This window comes from Stegodyphus dumicola, chromosome 5, assembly GCF_044657685.1.
Source record: "Stegodyphus dumicola isolate Sdum_Otavi_A_Nest chromosome 5, ASM4465768v1".
NCBI classification, from domain to species: Eukaryota; Metazoa; Arthropoda; class Arachnida; order Araneae; family Eresidae; genus Stegodyphus; species Stegodyphus dumicola.
In genome coordinates this window covers 145634832-145654480 of record NC_140772.1, presented here as the reverse complement: position 1 = coordinate 145654480, position 19649 = coordinate 145634832, and the positions used below count along the sequence as shown (strand labels likewise).

At 30.5% G+C, this 19649-nt stretch overlaps 1 protein-coding gene and 1 pseudogene across 2 annotated transcripts in view; both read right to left on the bottom strand.

The window, feature by feature from the left end:
• Positions 1–6780, bottom strand: part of LOC146997277 (uncharacterized) — a 32247-nt gene extending 25467 nt beyond the window's left edge. The window contains exon 1 of the mRNA XM_085816303.1: positions 612–6780. The gene's annotated coding sequence lies outside the window, so the exon portion shown is untranslated. The remainder of the gene's footprint in view (positions 1–611) is intronic.
• The window catches only part of LOC146997269 (cullin-5-like), a 572661-nt pseudogene that overhangs the window by 35025 nt on the left and 517987 nt on the right, over positions 1–19649 (bottom strand). Inside the window, exon 20 of the transcript XR_015040943.1 lies at positions 7719–7836. The product of XR_015040943.1 is annotated as a cullin-5-like (transcript). The remainder of the gene's footprint in view (positions 1–7718; positions 7837–19649) is intronic.

Below are 19649 nucleotides of genomic sequence, written 5' to 3'. Positions count from 1 at the left end.
CCGAGTCAGGTCTTTGCATGTTCCCGAAAAAAGTAAGACAGAACATTGAACCTGATACCGTCACCAATATAAGAAGTATATTTTACTTCTTATATTATTATTAATTAGTTTCTAGCAATAAGATGCTCTTCTATATGAATATAGGTTTCTACTTAATTAAATTTGGGACTGAAAACAAACAGATTAAAAATTTTTAAATAATTAACAGTCTTCTTTTAAATACATATATAGTAAGTGGTTCCCTTAAATTGAGAAAAGGATAGATGACACAGATGCAGTTCGTTTTGCAGTAAATTGTGTTTCCTGGTTTTGCTTTAAGCAATTAAGACAGACACTTATTTTTGCTACTTTGTGAATTATATAAAAATATGTAATTAACACAAATATTTCTAATTTGAATGAACATACATTCAAAGTAATTATTTATTAATTTTTTTTAAAAATTTTTAGATATTCAATCTTCAAGGTGCATTTAAACATTCAAAGCAATAAAAAAATATTTCTATTCTTAAGGCTATATAAAAAGTAGAAGTGCAGTAGAAATTGGTAAAAGCATTTACTGCTCTCTATATACTCTGCGAAATAGATGAAAATATGATGATGTTACTTACCATCCTGATACCTTACTAAGTGTCTATTACTGGCCACAGTCTTGGACATCTTCTTATAGACAAGATAACTTCCAACTCCATCCCACTTGTGAGAGAATCAACTTCTCGTAACAGAAAACTTCTCCAAAAAAGACTTCCTGTTCTGTACCGACTTTCATTACAGTAATTAACAGATTATGTATCTTACAGTGGCCATTTGTTTTAGATTAATGTTAACTCGATATGGTAGCTATGGGCTGCAAAGTGAATTTTCACTCAGAAAGTTTCAGACTTTATACAGAAGAACTGCATATTACATGCAAAGTGCCACAAGATTTTATATATATAATATATGTAGATACAGTAGATGTGCAGTATCCCAGTAAGACCAATGAGAGATGCTTCTAGCTGCTAAGGTAGATTTAATAAGGCAGGTAATATTTTGGGTATTTAAAGTACATTATATTAATCAGTGGGTAACTGTTATTTTTGAAAATACAACGATTTCAAGCAATATAATGACAAAAAGAGATAACAATATCTTTATTAAAAACTTTTTCAGATTAACCAGTAACAAATCATTCAAGCTTACAGTGTTAGGGTGATGTTTCTAATGAGATAATTCGGAACTTATATTCATTGCATGTAGAAGCTTCTACAAGAGAACAGTTGTTTTAATATTTATTTTGTGTCAAAACGTAGGCTCCAATACTCATTATTTATGGTCTCAGAAAGTAGCTATTGACATTCCTTATGTGACAGCTTCTTAGAATTTAAGTAATAGATGTGCTTCATTAGAAATTTGTAATACTGAGCATGAAAAGAGACCTTAGCGAAAATGCCAATGTATTTCTAATACAAGTGCAAATAAAATTGCTTCTTATCAATGTAAAGGAATAAATTATGTTTATTTGTTTAAAGAATGGGTACCATTAAAATATTTAAATTTAAGGAATTAGATGTAACAGAGGGAAAGATAACATAAAAAATATATAATCCATGCTTTAATTGCCTCTGTGGTACTTAACATACTTGCATTAGTTTTTCGAAATTTAAGTAATACACACTGCTACATGAGAACAGTAAGTCAGTTTTTTTACAGCTGACTTAAATCCAGTTGTGATCTCAAATTCTTATAATTTAAAGCTTAACATGGAAAAAATAAGAAGTATTGTTTCCCACTGCAATCATTCAAGCACTTGATAGAATGGGAAACCAGCACAGTTGTTCTGTTCTGCATACTGGTAATGAATGCAGCTTTATTTTGGAGTCTTGTACACTGAAGTTACCACTGAAAAGAAGTTATGCTCTATCTACTGTTTATCCAGATGTGCTTTTCCGCTCATGATTCTAAAATTTCATTCTGCAAGAGAGTGTTATGCTAAATAAGTTACCTCTCCTCTTCCACCGAGGCATACGGATCATAATATTCTGTCATCTGAAGATTCTGTTGTTAGCTGATATTGAATATAGTGAGAAAAATTGACATTTTTATTGGCAGTTATAATGGATTTGCCTTTTGTTGCCAGGTATAAATAAAAATTCAGTAGTGGCACAACACACATATTTTGGTTGAGTACTTTCTGGAAGAATTCGAAACACATTTCGTGATAATGAAACCGCAATTGCACTAGACAACTTTTGGACTGAGTTAAACACTGACAAAGCCCTGAAGTGGTTTTGGGAAACTAGTGAGTTACTTCAAAGGGTTACAGTGCTAGCACACAAAGAGAAATATCATCTAAAGCTTTTCAAAGTGAATTCTGATTAGACTCTTCGTGAAGCTTCCGTTTTGAGATTCTGCTGAAAATATGAGAGAATATAAAGAAGTGGCAATTTCACACTTAATTGCCATTGATCACAAATTTAAGTGAAATCCTAGTTTGTAAAAAGGTTATAAAGAATACATGTCCGATTATGAAAAACTGAGTCTATGAGTCTAGTTAATTTAACACACAGGTTTACCTGATAATGCATAATACATTCCTCAACATTCTGCATTTATACCAAATAGTGCTATGGTTTTTCTAAACCTAATATAAAGGAAAGTCTTTGAATTCCATATTATTTGTAGGACTAACTATCAAGTGGGATTAGTTTTGGTACTTGGAAGTTTCATAATACATGTTGTAGTGTTTATGTCTGATACTGCCGAATTGTATGAGCACATTCTTATAGCTAAAGAAGGTAGAAATGCTTCGCAGAACAGAAGCATGGGATCGATTAATCATGGTAACTTATTTCATGCCTCCTTTTCATTTTTGCCAATGATACTTTAAAACAATTGCAGTGAGTGGGGGAAAAAGATTCAGAAGTATGGGATCGATTAATCATGGTAACTTATTTCATGCCTCCTTTTCATTTCTGCCAATGATACTTTGAAACAATTCCAGTGGATGGTGAAAAAGATTCGCCACGCATCAGAGATAATAAGAAATTATTTCTATGCGATGATCTTTTCTTTAGATTGAAAAGCACTGAAAAGGCTTTTGATACTTGTAGGCAGTTTATATATTGGAAGCTACGAAACAGGTGACTAAAGAAATTAAGGAACCAAAGAAGTGGTTTAAACTAAGGAAATGGTGAACCAATTAGCTTTTCCTAAAGCCAATATTTGTTGAACCAGGAAACTGGTTCTCTCAATGTGCAAATTATGCCTAATAAATTGTCTAAATTGTTGAAATTATAATCTGATTCAACATTATTATATAATGGGATTAAGACAGTCTTGGCTGTTGAAGAAAATTACAATTACAATCATCGGAGATTTTTTAACCTTTCAATAGCTGTAAAAGCGATGGAGATTACGTATCGACATCTTTGGATTTCCGATAGTGATTGGTATGATCTGGTTCCTAATAGTATTAATGAAAAATGGATAAAGTTTCAGTATATTAAAATTCCTAGATGCATTCACTTCCAGACAATGCAGTTGAGATACATTTCGTAATGCATCAGATTTTGCATACCAAAAAGTGATTAATTATAACAGCAAGAACTTAATATTACAATAGCTGTCATAACTACAGTTATTCTTCTTTTCCTAGATTAGAACTGAATTCTATCAAAGTTTGTTGGTTCCATTCAAAATATTCTGAGTTACTATAAGTTTCAAATCTTTGCATGGTATGTTGTTGCACTAATAAGGTTATCATCACCTTGTCGCAGATGAAAAACATTTACTGTTAACTGAAGTACGGAAATCTCGGAGTTTTACTGAGGTCTCGATCAGAATTACATTCCATCAAAATTATACCCAACAGACCTTGCTTCCTGGGGAGTCTGTTAGAAAAGCTCAAAATAAACTGACTGTGGTGGTAAAAGAGGCCCCTTGAATTTGACTGAGTTTTGAATTCTGTAACATCACTGAGGATCAGATGCATTGATTGAAAAGAGAACTAATACCATACTTTCATGACACAGTTTAAAAATTGAAACTTTAAGTACTTTCTTAAATAGCACTTATCGAAAAGATACAAAACTGTTTGCCAAATTTCAAGGGTGAACATTTCCCTATAACTCTTTGGAATGTAGAAAAGCATCAAGGCACTATTTAGTATTGTGGGTATAGTAAGTGCATTTTAAAGATGGCATACAATTATTAAGTTGCAAGAAACCTTTGAAAGTTATAGTGTTCGCAGCATCAAATAATTTTTTTGAAGACAGCCTCCTACAAGTGGCAGGTTGTATTCAGCATACTAGAATAAATTATAATGCTAACCATTCATTTATTATTCAGTCTCCTAATAGACTGGATGAACTCTTGATTGAGCTGAATGAAATTCCATATGCAAGTTGTATAGTGGTAAATTCCATTTTAAAACACAACTGTTGTATCAATGGAGCAAAGAAAATTATTAAAAGTTTCAAAGCAAAATGCATAGTTTGCAAATTATAAGGGCCATTTGCTAACTGTAGTATTAATTATACGGTCCCAATGATTTAAAATTTAACTAAGGACATGGTAAATGGACTGCTAACAGCTATGCTGTATTACAGTCAAAAGTCGTTAATTCGGACACCCATAATCCGGAATGATCTATAATCCGGACCTCAAAGCTAAAAACTTTCTGCGCATGCGCATAAGCGTTTAAGCGTGCGCGTAAGACCTTTACGACTGCGCATTTGCGTGTGCACAAGCGCAGAATACGTTTTCACTGCGCGTTTAATGTATAACGGACGGTATAAGCTCAAATTATCTAATTGTCTATTTCAGTTAATGTTGATGATTGCGTTGTTCCTTAATCTTCGAATTGGATCCGGCTTATTATTTTTTACAGACTGTAAGAGCAATTTTATAAAAGTAAGCTTGAACTTTCGATTATGTCAAATAGAATTTCCGATGCTGGAGCTCCCAAAGGATCTACGAAAACGAATGTATGTTTCGATGTCCATCAAACAAAAAGTGGAATTGCTCCAAGAAATGGATAAAGGCATATCCTTTGTTTATTTAACCGTTCGGAAATCTGTTTATCAATTTCACGCTGCTTTGCGCGGGGGGGGGGAGGGGGAACGTGGCGGCGCGCAATGAACTGGAAGTTGATATGTCAACATTATCGTTATCTTCAGGGCAGATGTTTTTATTTTATTCGGCTTATAATTCCTTATTAAATGTAGTATTTCATCTCAATGTACTTCGTCTTTGATATGATTTAAATCAAATTCCTGGTCATTACAAATATCACGAATACAAATTAAATAGTTTTCTGGTTGCAATTTTCTAATTTCGGCTATGCATAATGTATGCTTTACGCATGCGCGCGTTGAAAGAAATGTTTAATAAAGTAAACAAATAAATATTAAGCTTTTTTTTTTGCAAATTTTGATACCCTTTAGATCATAATTGCTCATTATTTTATAAATTACTGTTTTTATATTTTTAATTTTATAATTTCTGCATGCCATCTTACCAGATTTAAACTGATGATCTATAATCCGGAAAAATCAATAATCCGGAATCACCGAAGTCCCGACGAGTCCGGATTAAAGACTTTTGACTGTATTCGTTTGCATGGCAACAACAGCTAGCTAACAACAGCTCACCAAGAAGCTGTCTGAGATTTAACAATTGACTGTTGCATTCAAGAGGTTTGCTGCAAGCCAAGGCATACCTGACACATTTAATGTGATAAGGAAGTAACTTTATTGCAGCAAAGAGAAAACTGAATGAACTTTGAAAGAATTACGAGAAACTACTACAAGTGTTTCTGAATGTGATTTTATCAGGCCTCACACCTTCATTCCAAGAAGTTTTTGTTGCAGAAAATAAAGCTCTGGAAGAGATGCTTGCAAATGCTGCAATCCAGATGAGTATGGTCAATCTTGGAAATTGGGGATATCATTCTGCTAAAAGGTGACACTTTCCCAGCTACACAGCCATTACAAAGAATAGTAGAGGTTTATCCAGCACAACATGGACTTGTTTGTGTTTGTAACAATTACTGCTCATGTTTTATTTCAAGCAAGTTAATTCTCCTGCCTACATTCACATTTCCTGTGATAAGGAAGTAACTTTATTGCAGCAAAGAGAAAACTGAGTGAACTTTGAAAGAATTATGAGAAACTACTACAAGTGTTCCTGAATGTGATTGTATCAGGCCTCCCCTTCATTCCATGAGGTTTCTGTTGCAGAAAATAAAGAAGATGAAGAAGAGAGATGGCACAGTGAATGCTTGCATATGCTGAAATCCAGATGAGAATGGTCATTCCTGGAAATTGGTGATATTATTCTGCTAAAAGGTGACATTTTCCCAGCTACATGACCATTAAAAAGAATAGTAGAGATATATCCAGCACAACATGGACTTGCTCTTGTAAGCTCAAGTTCTATTTCAAGCAAGTTAATTAAGAATCCACTTCTTCAGGACAGGTGTGATGGCTGTGTGCCACATGGGATCTGTGTTTTTACCCACATTTGCAGCATATTACAAGTGATGAAGATGGCTCATTACTGCCATGTCAAATAGCCACGTCATCATAGCAGTGCTGCTGTATTCTCCGGACTGATTTACACTTTCGGTCATGCAGTGCTGCTGACTGTCCATTTATTCCTCTTTACATTGTGTTAATAAATGTTCTTTTTTATTTTATAGCATTTTGTAACCTGGTTTATATTTCAAAAATTCTACATCCATCATAATTATTACATTCAGATACCAAAACATTGCAATAAACTCTCAAGATAATTGGTAAACTGGATATGTAGATAATTGGATATCATTAGCTATCATGAATATTTATATATTCAGTGAAGAGATGTTGTTGAAAAGGTGAAACAAATTATGAATTCCTGTATTTCTTTTATGACAGCAGCAAAATAAATTTTTATATTTTTATTTAATTTAATTTTATAATTACATATTTCAAAATATCAACTATTTAATAGACAAATCTTTTCCTTTAATACATATTAAGCAGTTTAAAATGATTGTCGTCTCAGAATTTCATATTTATGCTTAATCTCATATTATTTTAATTGAAAAAAGAATTAAAAATTTGTTAAAAGACTATTCATTATTAAAGTCTCTCAACAATAAAATTCCAAAACTTGTCTCAAGACAGAACTAACAATATTTTATTCTACTAGATATGCAGTCCTCTGTCCATGAGGTTGCCTTTGATGTATTAAATTTTATTGTCATTTTGATTATTTAAAATTGTCATTAGTATTTCATGTACAAAGTAACATACGCATTGAAGCATAGTTCATTCCAATAAGTATCAATTTTTAAATGTTCAATTATATTCTGCCTATTTTCTATTCTTATTACTGAATTAATAATATTTATCCCTCCTTATTTAAGCCTTCTGCTCAAAATGTATAAATTTATGCAAATATGATACATTTTGGTATAATTAACATATGAAACCCAAAATATGTTCTATTTTTAGCAGCTATATTATTAATTCTGACATTAAATGGCAAGTAATGTATTTCTACACAGTACATAACATATATTTCAGCGTATAACATGCACTTTTGCCAAAAATATGATTGAAATTTACGAGTGCATGTTATACGAGTGCACGACGGATATAAAAATAATAAATTAAAAATATGGAAAAAAATCGGCATACATAAGTTACATTTTTGTGTTTACTTATACTGTTTTAAAAGAAATGACATACCTCTTAAATTTAAAATCTTTTCATTATCGGATAGCATAAAATGTTCAACATGCTGGTATTCCGTTATATCCTCAGGCACATCATCGATTTCTGTTTTATCTTCACCGTCACTGCAAATCTGGTACATAAACAAACATCATTGTTGGTGAATCATTATCATTCACCAACACCAAACACCCTTGCTGCAGCACAATTTCCATTTTCTTTCACAAACTGAATGACTTTGCATTTAAAACTAGCAGTGTGTTTTTTGCAGGAACCATATTTACTACTAAAATTAACACAAGATCAACTGTATTTCAACTAAAACCTTCGATGTTCACTTGAAAATCACAGCTTCACAGAAAGAGAAAACATCTGAAATCTAATTCCATGACTTCTTTCGTGTTGGAAGTGCATTCTTTCTCCAGATTATATCCACCTTCTCTCGAAACCCTACCATAGCATTCTTTTGGACATTTGCATTGAATCCATCCTCTTTGCAGGAATATTTACTCCCTCAAGCATTTAACCCACACACATATTGTTCCTCTTAAGACTTGTCAATGCAGTACATTATTGTTCGAATGGCGCGTTATACAGATATACAAACAAAAATTTAAAAATCTAGCGTAAAATTATAGATGCACATTATACACTGGTGGGCGTCCCACGCCGAAAAATACGGTAATTAATATGCAGTAATCTTTGACTTAAATCAGCAACCATAGAGAGCAAATATTTTTTATTTATAATTTAGAAAAAGTCATTTTAAAAGTTTATTCATTTTGTTTACTTATTTATATTTTAACTATATAATTTTTCAGCGGACATTTAAATATTTTCAACAATATAAATTTCAAACATAGCTTTTTATTAGAAAAGGTGTTATTCCTGTGAAAGCCAGAAACAAAAACACATAATAACTAAAGTTATTAAATATATAACTGTTGATTTGCCTTGAGGGGTTGTAGGATGAAATATTCATATCAGAACATTTATTCATATATATTAGAACAGAACTGCATATCAGGTCTATGCATAGAAAAATAAGTTGTTCAAAAATGTCTGCTAAAATCATAGACTTATTTTCATTTTGCAAAATAAACAGTATCACTCACATTAAATATGGGGTGGGGGAAATACATTAAAAATCAAAATAAGAAGAAAAGACTAAAAATAAAAATCGTTTAAGGCTATCTGTACAATTTCCTGAGATTTTATACACAGAATATAAAAGCTTTCACTTATGAATCTGTGATTTTAGAACCTCTCCCTATCATAGAAATACTGATATAACTGCATGCTCTGTTATCTTCAACTATTATGAACTTCATATTCACATGTACTGTAAATAATTTTTAAGATTACTGAACAGTAAGGACAAAGCTAATCATAATAAAGTAACTTGCTATAGTACACAGACAGTAGCTCAGCAAAATGAAAATGATGAATGCAGAAAAAAAGTGTAGAAATTTAAAGTGGGGTAATTCTCATAAGCATAAATATAAAACACAATTTAAAAGCAGAAATTCTCAGAGTACTTTTCTTTCAAATAGTTCAAATATAGATCTAAAGTGAAAAAGTCGGATTTTTCATTCACTTCATTGCAACAGAGATATTAAGCTATCAATTTTTTAAAAAAATTACGTAAGAAGGGTTCGGAATGAATGCAACTATTATTTAATAATTAAAATCATTTAAGATTTAATTCTTAAATATCTCATGATTATTCATGCCTCACATGCTATGTGTAAGCCTGGGTAAATGATAACACATGTGAAAACTCAAGCCTAGTTTTGAGTATTTGGTGGAGAAATTAGAAAACTGCTTTAAATTAAATTTATTCTAAAACAAAAATCAACATTTTCTATTAGCAAGTGAATGGATGCAATCCTTCCATAAAATTATTTGTAAAGAAATTTTACAACTTACCAAAATAAATGTTTTAGAAATTTTATAAATTATTCTCCCTATATAAATTAAAAACTGTTGTTTTGAGTTTTATTTCAATAACACCTGCACAATGTTCAATTAAATTATTCCTTCTCCTTGCAAATTCAATTCACAGAATGCCTTTTCATTAGTTAAGCAAAAACGCACATTTTTAAATCTTTATTAAGGCTTATCATTTGTGCCCCAAAATGTTAAATAAAAACAATATGCACATGTAGAGGTAGAAATGATTTGTTTAAGACTAAACTAATAAATTATTCCCTTGAAATGATTTATCTGGTATCTCAGTAATATAGTTACACAATTAAAATATATATGAACTAAAAATTAATTCTCTACATCTTAATTCTCGTAATTAATAAACTTAATTCTCTTAATTCTCTAAGCTAAAGGGTATTTTTATGTTTCAGACATTCAAGTTTTAAAACTTTCAATCTAGTTCCTCATGAATATTAGACAAAATATTCGATAACAACATGCAAATAAATTATTTAAAAAGGACAGGATACAGTCCTTCTATAATTAATTTGTTTTTTCATCTAAATTTGTTTGACTTGTCCTTTTCTTGATACATGACACTGACATGATACATGATATTGACTGATGAAAAGGACTGCCTTCATGAAGAAATTTCCAATGCAAAATTGATCAAATTCACAGTACATATCTATGAAGGGAAAAAAGTGATTCCCCTCCTTTCTCACAATTATTTTTTTTTAATAAAATATCATTTTATGACTAGTTTTTCACAAAAACGTATTTTACAACAATTCTTTTACCTTAACTAACCATTTTAAAAAACTTGGATAAAATTATTTTGAAGCATTATTTTCCCCCCTCTCCTGTAGTGAAAATTGCATTTCATCAATTTTATTGTATGAATCGTGCTGATTAAAAAAAAAAAAAAAAAAAAAAAAAAAACATGAAAGATGTTTAGGAACAAAGGAATTGAAGGAAGAAAATTACTTCATGTCTCCCTTTCACCAGGTGCATTATCCTCTGAAGAGAGTTTGATGCACATGCATACTACTCCTCAAAGATTAGCTTTGCCTCCTTACAAAATACTTATTTATAATTAAAATAATATATTTTTATTATTTAATATATAAAATAATATATATTTATTATTTAATATATTATTAATATTAAAATAATATACTGTTTTACAATTAAAAACTATATGCAGAATGTTTCAAAGCATAATTTGTTTAAAGCTAAACGTTAAGGCACGTAAGAATAAAAAATTATATTTTTCCTTAACACTTAGCTGTGAACTCTACAGATTTCACAGCTAAATGAAGTATTTCAGAATGAAAGACAACAGAAAAGTTTTAAAAAATTCCACATGGTCTTATATTTAAAGGAAAAAATTAACAAAAAAAGTGGATTTCTTTTATCCTGTGCTTTGATTTATCCTGCATAAAAATTCATGGGTTTTAACAAAAAACAATTAATTATAGGTTGAAACACTAATATTAAAATCCTCTTAGACTTCATTTTTTAGCCTAAGATCTTATTTAAAAAAAAAAAAAAATTAAATACAAGACCTGAAATACTTCTTGAATGCTAAAAATTAGCCCAGCTTTAAAATGCAAAACTGTCATTTCCCATTTGAAATTTTCAGAGAAATGTAGTATTTAATACTATGTAAATTTAAGTTTCACAAATATATAATTACAACAAAAAATATCAAATATATTTCTTATGAAATATGAAATAGATGCAAAGTTTTTCTACGTAATTCTTAGGTAATACATGCATTTCCATAGTAACACAAGGTACCAGGGTTTGGTTTACATAATAACAGACAATTTTGCCAACCTCCTTAATTTTTTTTCCACAACATATAAAATTTATTTCTGAAGCAATATTTTGTTGTAATAATTTTCAGATATATAAAATAAAATGTTGAGGTAATAAATTTAATTCATATTAACAATTACTGAATATTAGTTATTAATGAGAAATTTTCAAGACAGAAGCAATTCTATGATTAGAAAAAAAAATAATAAATTGAGAAAAATGTTCCCACACTTCCTGCTTTTTTTTAATAAAACTCTTGGAAATATGAAAAAAACCTTTATTTTGTTAAATAATGTTTACAGATTTAGAAAATAAAAATATATTAATAACTTCTGAATTAATATTAGGAATTAACGTTTCTCAGTAACAGAGAAAATTATAATTAGAAATAATTTTTTTCCACAAGAAATGCTTCTTCTTTCTTTCTTTTTTTTTAAATAGCTGTCATTGTCATACCTACTGTTTAGTGCAAGATATCTTGCATTAAATATATTGAACAACATAAAGCAATTAATAAAATTCAGAATAAATCTAATAATAGCTCTTCGAAAACTGACTGTAATTGTCAAAAAGAATAAATTTTAAAATCTTAAAAATATGTCTTGTGACATACTTTTTTGCATCCATTTTTTTTTTCACAGAAAACAAAAAATTCAGATATCAAATTCAAAAATATCTTCTTTTAACAACTAATTAACATTAGATATTAATTGGAAAATTTCAAGGAGGAGGCAAAAAATATAAATGTAAGAAATATAAAGTATTGAAAAGATTTTTCTCCTTTTTCAAAATATTTGTAAAATAATGCTTCCAAATTAAGAAAATTAAACATTTCATGGCACAATTCTGAAATATTGAATTTTAGGAATTATTCATTCTGAATAATAATTCAATTCTCAATATTGAAATTACAAAGCATTATGTTGTTATTTAGTGCTTCTAATTTACACAGAAATGCCAAATGAAGTTGCACTTTTGCAAGCAGAAAAACATGATCAGATATAACAACAAATATCAATAACAAAGACAACATATATCTTGGAGATTTTTTTTTTTTTTTTTTTTTTTGTGACAAATTTCATCTTTATCTCCCGATTTCTTAGTTTTCTAAATCAAAATAATTCTAAAAATAAAAGAATTATATATAATTTCATATAATATAAATTTTTAAAATGTTAAAAATAGAAAGTTATTTTAAATATGAATGTTCAGAGCATTAAATGTTTATCAACAGCAGAAAAAGTTAATAAAAATTTCAATATTTAAATTGAAAATTAATCAAGATAAATAAACTTTAAAAAATTGGTTATTTATTAAATACACAAAATTATTTGCCTTCTAAAACATGTTCATCTATTCACATTTCTTTTTTTTAATTCATTTGCATAAATTTTCTGTACATGTTTAAACAATACAGATCACTGGGGAGTGATGAATTTGTCACAAACATCAGTTATTTAACACAATACAAAAAGATAATAGATGCAAAAACTCATTGCCATCATGTACCTGTATCAATAAGTATTAAACAAATACTATGGGAGCTCGAAATACATACAGTTTCTCCCACTTAAATACTACGGAATCTCGAAACACAGTTTCTCCTGCTTAAGTAATGTTAGAAATACATTGTGAGTATTTCTGTCAGCAGGAGCAAGGAAACATACATTTGAACAATGCAGACTGCAAGTCCTGAGTTAAATAACAAATAAGTGTTCTCTTTCATAATAAGTGTCCTTGCCTTTCAGGTAGTTAACCTAGAAAGGAACTGCTACGAAAACACACAGTGAACTTACAAACTTAGGCAAATCACAGCTGCAGTGATACTTCGCAGACATTCAGAGTGTTTCTTACGGAGTCTGGCAGTAAAATGTACCTGATTTGATTCCTCTGTTGGGGGGGGGGGGGGGTATGAAAAATCAATACAGATAGGCACTTCTTGCCTGTTTGCTCAGGAACTGTCCAGGCGAATCATTATTATGGAAATTGTCGACACCTTTACAGTTTTTTCTCGAAACAATTCGCCAAACATAAGTGAACACAATTTTACAGTCTCTAAAATTTTGCACAGAAAGTCCTAAATCGTGAAGGACCTTAAAACCGAAATTTTGGTCAAATTCCTTATTTTCAAATTGTTCGACAAAGTTTGCCTCGATTTTCGGGAGTCGTTTCGATAAAGTCCAAAACTCTAGGCTTTCAGTTGAAGCTGGAATTTTCCCAGCTATGGCTGTGATGGAAAGGACATTTTGTAAAAGTCACCAAATTTGTATGAGTTACATTTTATGCAGGTATTTTGCATCTCCTGGGAACTTGCAGGTACATGATAAGCAGTAAAGACATCCAGAATGGTTAGGACATCCAGTTTGCATATGCCCAAAGTGCTGACACCTGAAACAGCTGCTGGTTGTTTGCTTCCCTGATCTGTATTTTGCTTCTGGTGGAGTCAGAGTTTTCATCCACTGATTAAGCCACATACGACAACCTTAAGTGGAAGTTGTTCTTTTGCACCGAAAGGCACTGACAGCCCGTTCTCTGCTGTGCCAGTCATGGAACATTCAGGAACATTCTCCTAAACATTTACGATTTTGTAGAGTCTCACCTTCTTTGGGAACATATAAAGGTGACACTGCAGAGGAATGGGGGCATCGATATTATTTTTGCCGAAAACAGATTTCTTTCCACGACTTGAGGTCGCAGGCACATTACGGGAAGCAGACAACATTTCTTTTCCACGGGAGGTGGGACGCTGTATCCAATAAATCCATCTGCCCTAGGCAACAAAAAGAGTTCATAGAAATGTTGAAAGCTCTCATGTCGGAATTGATGCAGTCAAGAAAGAATGCATGATGAAGGCAACAGATTTTACTGTGGTTAAGAAGTTCATTTTTGATTTACAAAAGATCTCTTTTGAAAAGAGAAGCTTTAAAATCATATCACACAGTGTTGGCGCTCAATAACTCTCATCCAGTTTTCCAGACGATGTTGAAGTAGCAAATTCAGTCATAATTAGTAAACTGCTGGAGCTGGCAGTCCTGTGAGGTTGATGATTTCTAACATCAGAAAAAAAAAGTCAAAGAGAGACAAGAATTGGTGACTTAATTTTAATGCACCAGTAATATCTCTCATTTCTGGCTGAGCATAAAAGTTTTTTTTTTTTCTCCTTGCGGTCCAAACTTGTGTATTACAGCTCAGCTGATGAGTGTCTAATGCATATATGTGAGGGAATGAGCAGTGTGCCCTATTCAGTGCCCTCCCCCCACCTACTGGAGATGCATAAGCGAAAAAATGTTTTTCACAAATGGTAGCAAATTTATTCAAAAATATGAATAACATTTCAAGTGCATAGAGGATCATTTAAAAGCAAAATGCTTAGATTTTATCATCAAAATATAACATAAGATGAAACTGCAGAATTAAGCAGAATATACTGAGTTAATGTGTAAAACAAATACACAGAAATATAACCTAACATGATGAAAGTTATAACAGATTATGCCAGAATGGGTCAACATAGCCAAGAACTGTGTATAATTTATTCTAAATTACAAATGTTCAATAAAATGAGAAAAATGTATTAAAATACATAAAACAAAATATTTTTGCATGCAAATGTAGTTTGGCTCATCAATATATAAAGAAAAAACAATTAAAAAAATACTCAGTTCTAATAAAATAGAACTTTTATGGAAAGTTAGCATTTCTGATAAAATATTTTTAGTTGTAAGAGATACACAAAAAATAAAGATGGACATAATTATCTCAATAAAAAGTAAATTTGTTTTTTTATATAAATATAATACAAATGCATGTTAAAATTTCATTCAAAAATTGTATTTATGCATCTTCATAATACAATAATTTCGCTAATTATTTCAAACAATAAAATCTGTTAAATTCACAAATTTTTATAAAACAACCGATTTCCTCAAACAGTCATGTTTCAACTAAGTGCAGTCATGTTTTTATATTTTACAGAATTAGTACATACTGCACATAAAAATAAGAAAATGCACAAATTAAAGCATACAATTTTATTATTTCCACTCCTCATAATAAAATGACATTTTTTTTTTTCAACAAACATTGATATTATTAAATTGATTAAAATTTCCCCAGAAAAGATTTACACATTTCTATATATTGTGCCACGCAAATTTTCTTCCTCTAATAACCTAATAACTGACTTTTCATAAACTACTTTGCATCTATTTAATAATTTTTTAAAAACAAAAATATTTACTTAGAAATTATATGCATAAAGGAAAAGATTTTTACTAAAAAATTATTGTATAGATTTTCAATAGCCTTAACACAATAAACTTTTTCTTTAAAAAATTTTCTATGATGAATTGTATTTAAATATAGTGTCAAGAATTATAACAGTGTGCTTTGACAACTGTTTTAATGCACACACAAATTTAAAATGCCTAAAATGTTGAAATTATATAATTACAGTTTAAGCTTTACACAAAAGACATGCCAACATTTAAAATTTAAATTAATTAAGGATAAAAGGAGTAATTTATAAGTGACTGAATAGTATAAGAGGCTTTCGAATTAAAGTATTAGCTCAATACTCTGAGGTCAGCAAAACCATAGAGAAGGTAGTTTAATAATGTCATGAATAATATGAAATTTTTGTTCCACTTCATGTTTAAAAAAGTGAAATAAAATATTTGAAATAAAAATATATCATCAACCTTCATAAAATTTGTAATAAATTCTCAGATGAATACTTTACTGGAGTAAAACTCAGACAGTCTTGCATATTACAGTCAAAAGTCGTTAATCCGGACTCGTCGGGACTTCAGCGATTCCGGATTATCGATTTTTCCGGATTATAGATCATCAGTTTAAATCTGGTAAAATGGCATGCAGAAATTATAAAATTAAAAATATGAAACCGTAATTTACGAAATAAAGAACAATTATGATCTAAAGGGTATCAAAATTTACAAAAAAAAAAAGCTTAATATTTATTTGTTTACTTTATTAAATATTTCTTTCAGTGTAAGTTGTTTAAGTTGCTTCGTTTTTTATGTGATAATACATTCTCTTTAATTCCATAAACAGACATAATTTCTTGTTCAGTTACAAAGTTCCGCTGTTCAAGTCCTATAATTGCTGTGTCGAGAATACCGACTAATTTGTCAATCGAAATTTTTTCGTTTTCAATAACCTCTGTCACTTTCTTCGCTATTGGAAGCGAATTATAATGACGAGGCATTTGATTTAAATCATATCAAAGCCGGAGTACATCGAGAGGAAATACCACATTTAGTAAGCAATTATGAGCCAAATAAAATAAAAACATCTGCCCTTAAGATAAGGATAGTGTTGACAGATCAACTTCCAATTCATTGCGCTCCGCGGCGTTAAAGATAAACAAAGTTTAGGTAAACAAACGTTAAAGTTTAGATAAAAGAAGGATATGCCTTTATCCAAAGGATATGCCACGTTCCCCCCCCCCCCCACACACACGCAGAGCAGCGTGAAATTGATAAACAGATTTCTGAATGGTTAGATAAACAAATCCTTTATCCATTTTTTGCAGCAATTCCACTTTTTGTTTAATGGACTCCGAAAGATACTTTCCCTTTGTATATCCTTTACATATTAGTAAATATATATCAGAAATTATGTTTGACATAATCGAAAGTTCAAGCTTACTTTTATAAAATTGCTCCAATTCGAAGATTAAGGAACAACGCAATCTGCAACATTAACTAAAATAGATAATTAGATAATTTTAGCTTAGCTTATCCCGTCCGTTATACATTAAACGCGCATTTGTAAACGTATTTTGGGCACGCGCACACGCAAATTCGCAGCCGTAAAGGTCTTACGCGCATGCGTCAACACGACGCATGCGCAGAAAGTTTGTAGCTTTGAGGTCCGGATTATAGATCATTCCGGATTACGGGTGTCCGAATTAACGACTTTTGACTGTACTATATTATATTAGCTTTTATAATATTAAAAAATTATATAAGAATGCAATTCATGCATAATAAATTACTTAACCCTTTGCGGCATGGTGGGTCAATATATGCCCCACCTAATTAATATTTATTTTCTCAGTTAGCAATTTCCGTTAGAAATTTTCTAATCTTTTAAAAATAATCTATTTTAGTTATTATTTTTCTCAGTAGATGTTACTACTATACCAGGGCTTAAGTTTATAAGCAAAAAATATTCAAAATAGGATCACAAGAGTGATATCCCTGTATCTCGCATTTTTCAATATTTTAAAAATTTTGGTATACAGTTTATGATATGTATGATACTTTTTAATATTCAAAAGTACTTTATTTTCAAAAATCTTAATTGTATTCAATATTTTATAACATTAATTTTGCAGTTGAAATAAGTGGGTTAAAATTTGTCCCACCACACACTTGAATTTCCGCTCAATAGATGGCAGCACTCACGATTATTTTTTTTCTTTTTTGCATCTACTTTTTTCGTGATTGCGCGCGCTTTTACATCCGTTGTATGCTCTGATGTGCTAAAATGTCTAGGAAAAAATTAACAACTCAGGAAGCTTTGGATCTTTTTGCTGAATTGCCATCTGATTGCGACTCAAATGCTTCAGATGTCAGTTTCTGATTCAGATGAAATTGAAATCCAGGAGAGAATAACTGAGGTTGAAGTTATTGCTGAAGAAGAAAGGGAAGTAGTCATAATTTGTTTCGCTTTTTAAAGACACAGATGCATCTATGCATGTGGCACTGTAAATATGAATCGGAAGTATCTACCCACAAATTTATGTCAAGAGGATATATAGACTTTTCAGTTAGCGATGATTCAATTTATTGCATAAAATGGAAGGATAAAAGATCCGTTTCCATCCTGTCTTGCCTGGAAAAGGCAACTGAAATGAAAGAAATTAATAGAAAGGAACGAGATGGAAAGACAAAAAAAAAAAAAAAAAAAAGTACTGTGCCCAAACAGCATTATTTCATACAATAAGAATATGGGATATGTCGACTGATTGATCAACTGAAAGGACTATATGAAATAGACCGCAAAAGCAAGAAATGGTGGCACATGATTTTTTTTTTTTTTTTTTTTTTACTTTTTAGATGCGAGTATAGTAAACACATTTATTCAAGTTTGTTCGCGAACCTGATCATGATGTAAAAACAATGAAAGGTTTTCTTCTCTCAGTTACAGAAGGTCTAATGGCACTTGCAGGCAAGAAAGAGCTGAAAAGAAAACTGAAATCCCCAGTTCAAATAAAACTAAAAACCCGTTCGTACAACCAGAAAAGACACTAAAAAATGTAAGTAAAACGCCAAAGAGAACGAGCAGGAGAAGATGTGCATATTGCAGCATATCGAAAGAATAACGACGAACATTTTGCATGTGTGAAACATGTGAAGTGCCTCTATGCTTACAAAAGAATGAAATAACATGTTTTTCAAAGTTTCATGAAAGTGACTTTTTTTTCAATTTTAGTCATATATAAATGTTTTTGAATCAAGTGCCAATTTTAATATTTTATTTAGTATCATATGTACGAGTATCAAATTTTAATCTTAAAATAATATTCAAGAAAATATTTTCTTTTGTTCCTAAAATTTAAAAATATTAAATATATACTACATGCAAAATGTGCATATGCAAAATTTTACAAGTCATGCATATATGCAATAAGTACAAAATGCATTTTAGTGTGTTTATTATGAATATTTTAGAATGCACGCTTTATTTTGTTTATTCATTCCACATATAATTTTTTTTCCCTGCTATACACCAATATGCTATAAGACATGTGCTAGTTGCATGGTGGGACAAATGGTATCCCACCTTCCACCGTAAAAAATAAAAGCGCAGAATTTTTTTCAAGCCTTAAAGGCACTTAAGTAAGTCCATCTGACTTATTCTAAGGCATTTTTTTAAAGATTAAAATATATTTTAAATATGCGTGTCGCAAAGGGTTAAACCAGACTTAAAAAATTTGACAGAAAGGTATTTTTTTATAAATTTTGTCAGTGTTTTAAAAGAAAGGCAAAGATTTCCTACACAGAATTAAAAGCGTTCTGTTGCAAAGAAATCAGAACTTAGTATTAGTTCTGGTGAATTGGGGGGGGGGGAGTTTAAACATAATTTTGTCTGTATTTTGAATGACAATAATTTTGTCTCGGTCTTTTAGATGGTTTAGTGAAGCATGTGAATCTGAAATTTATG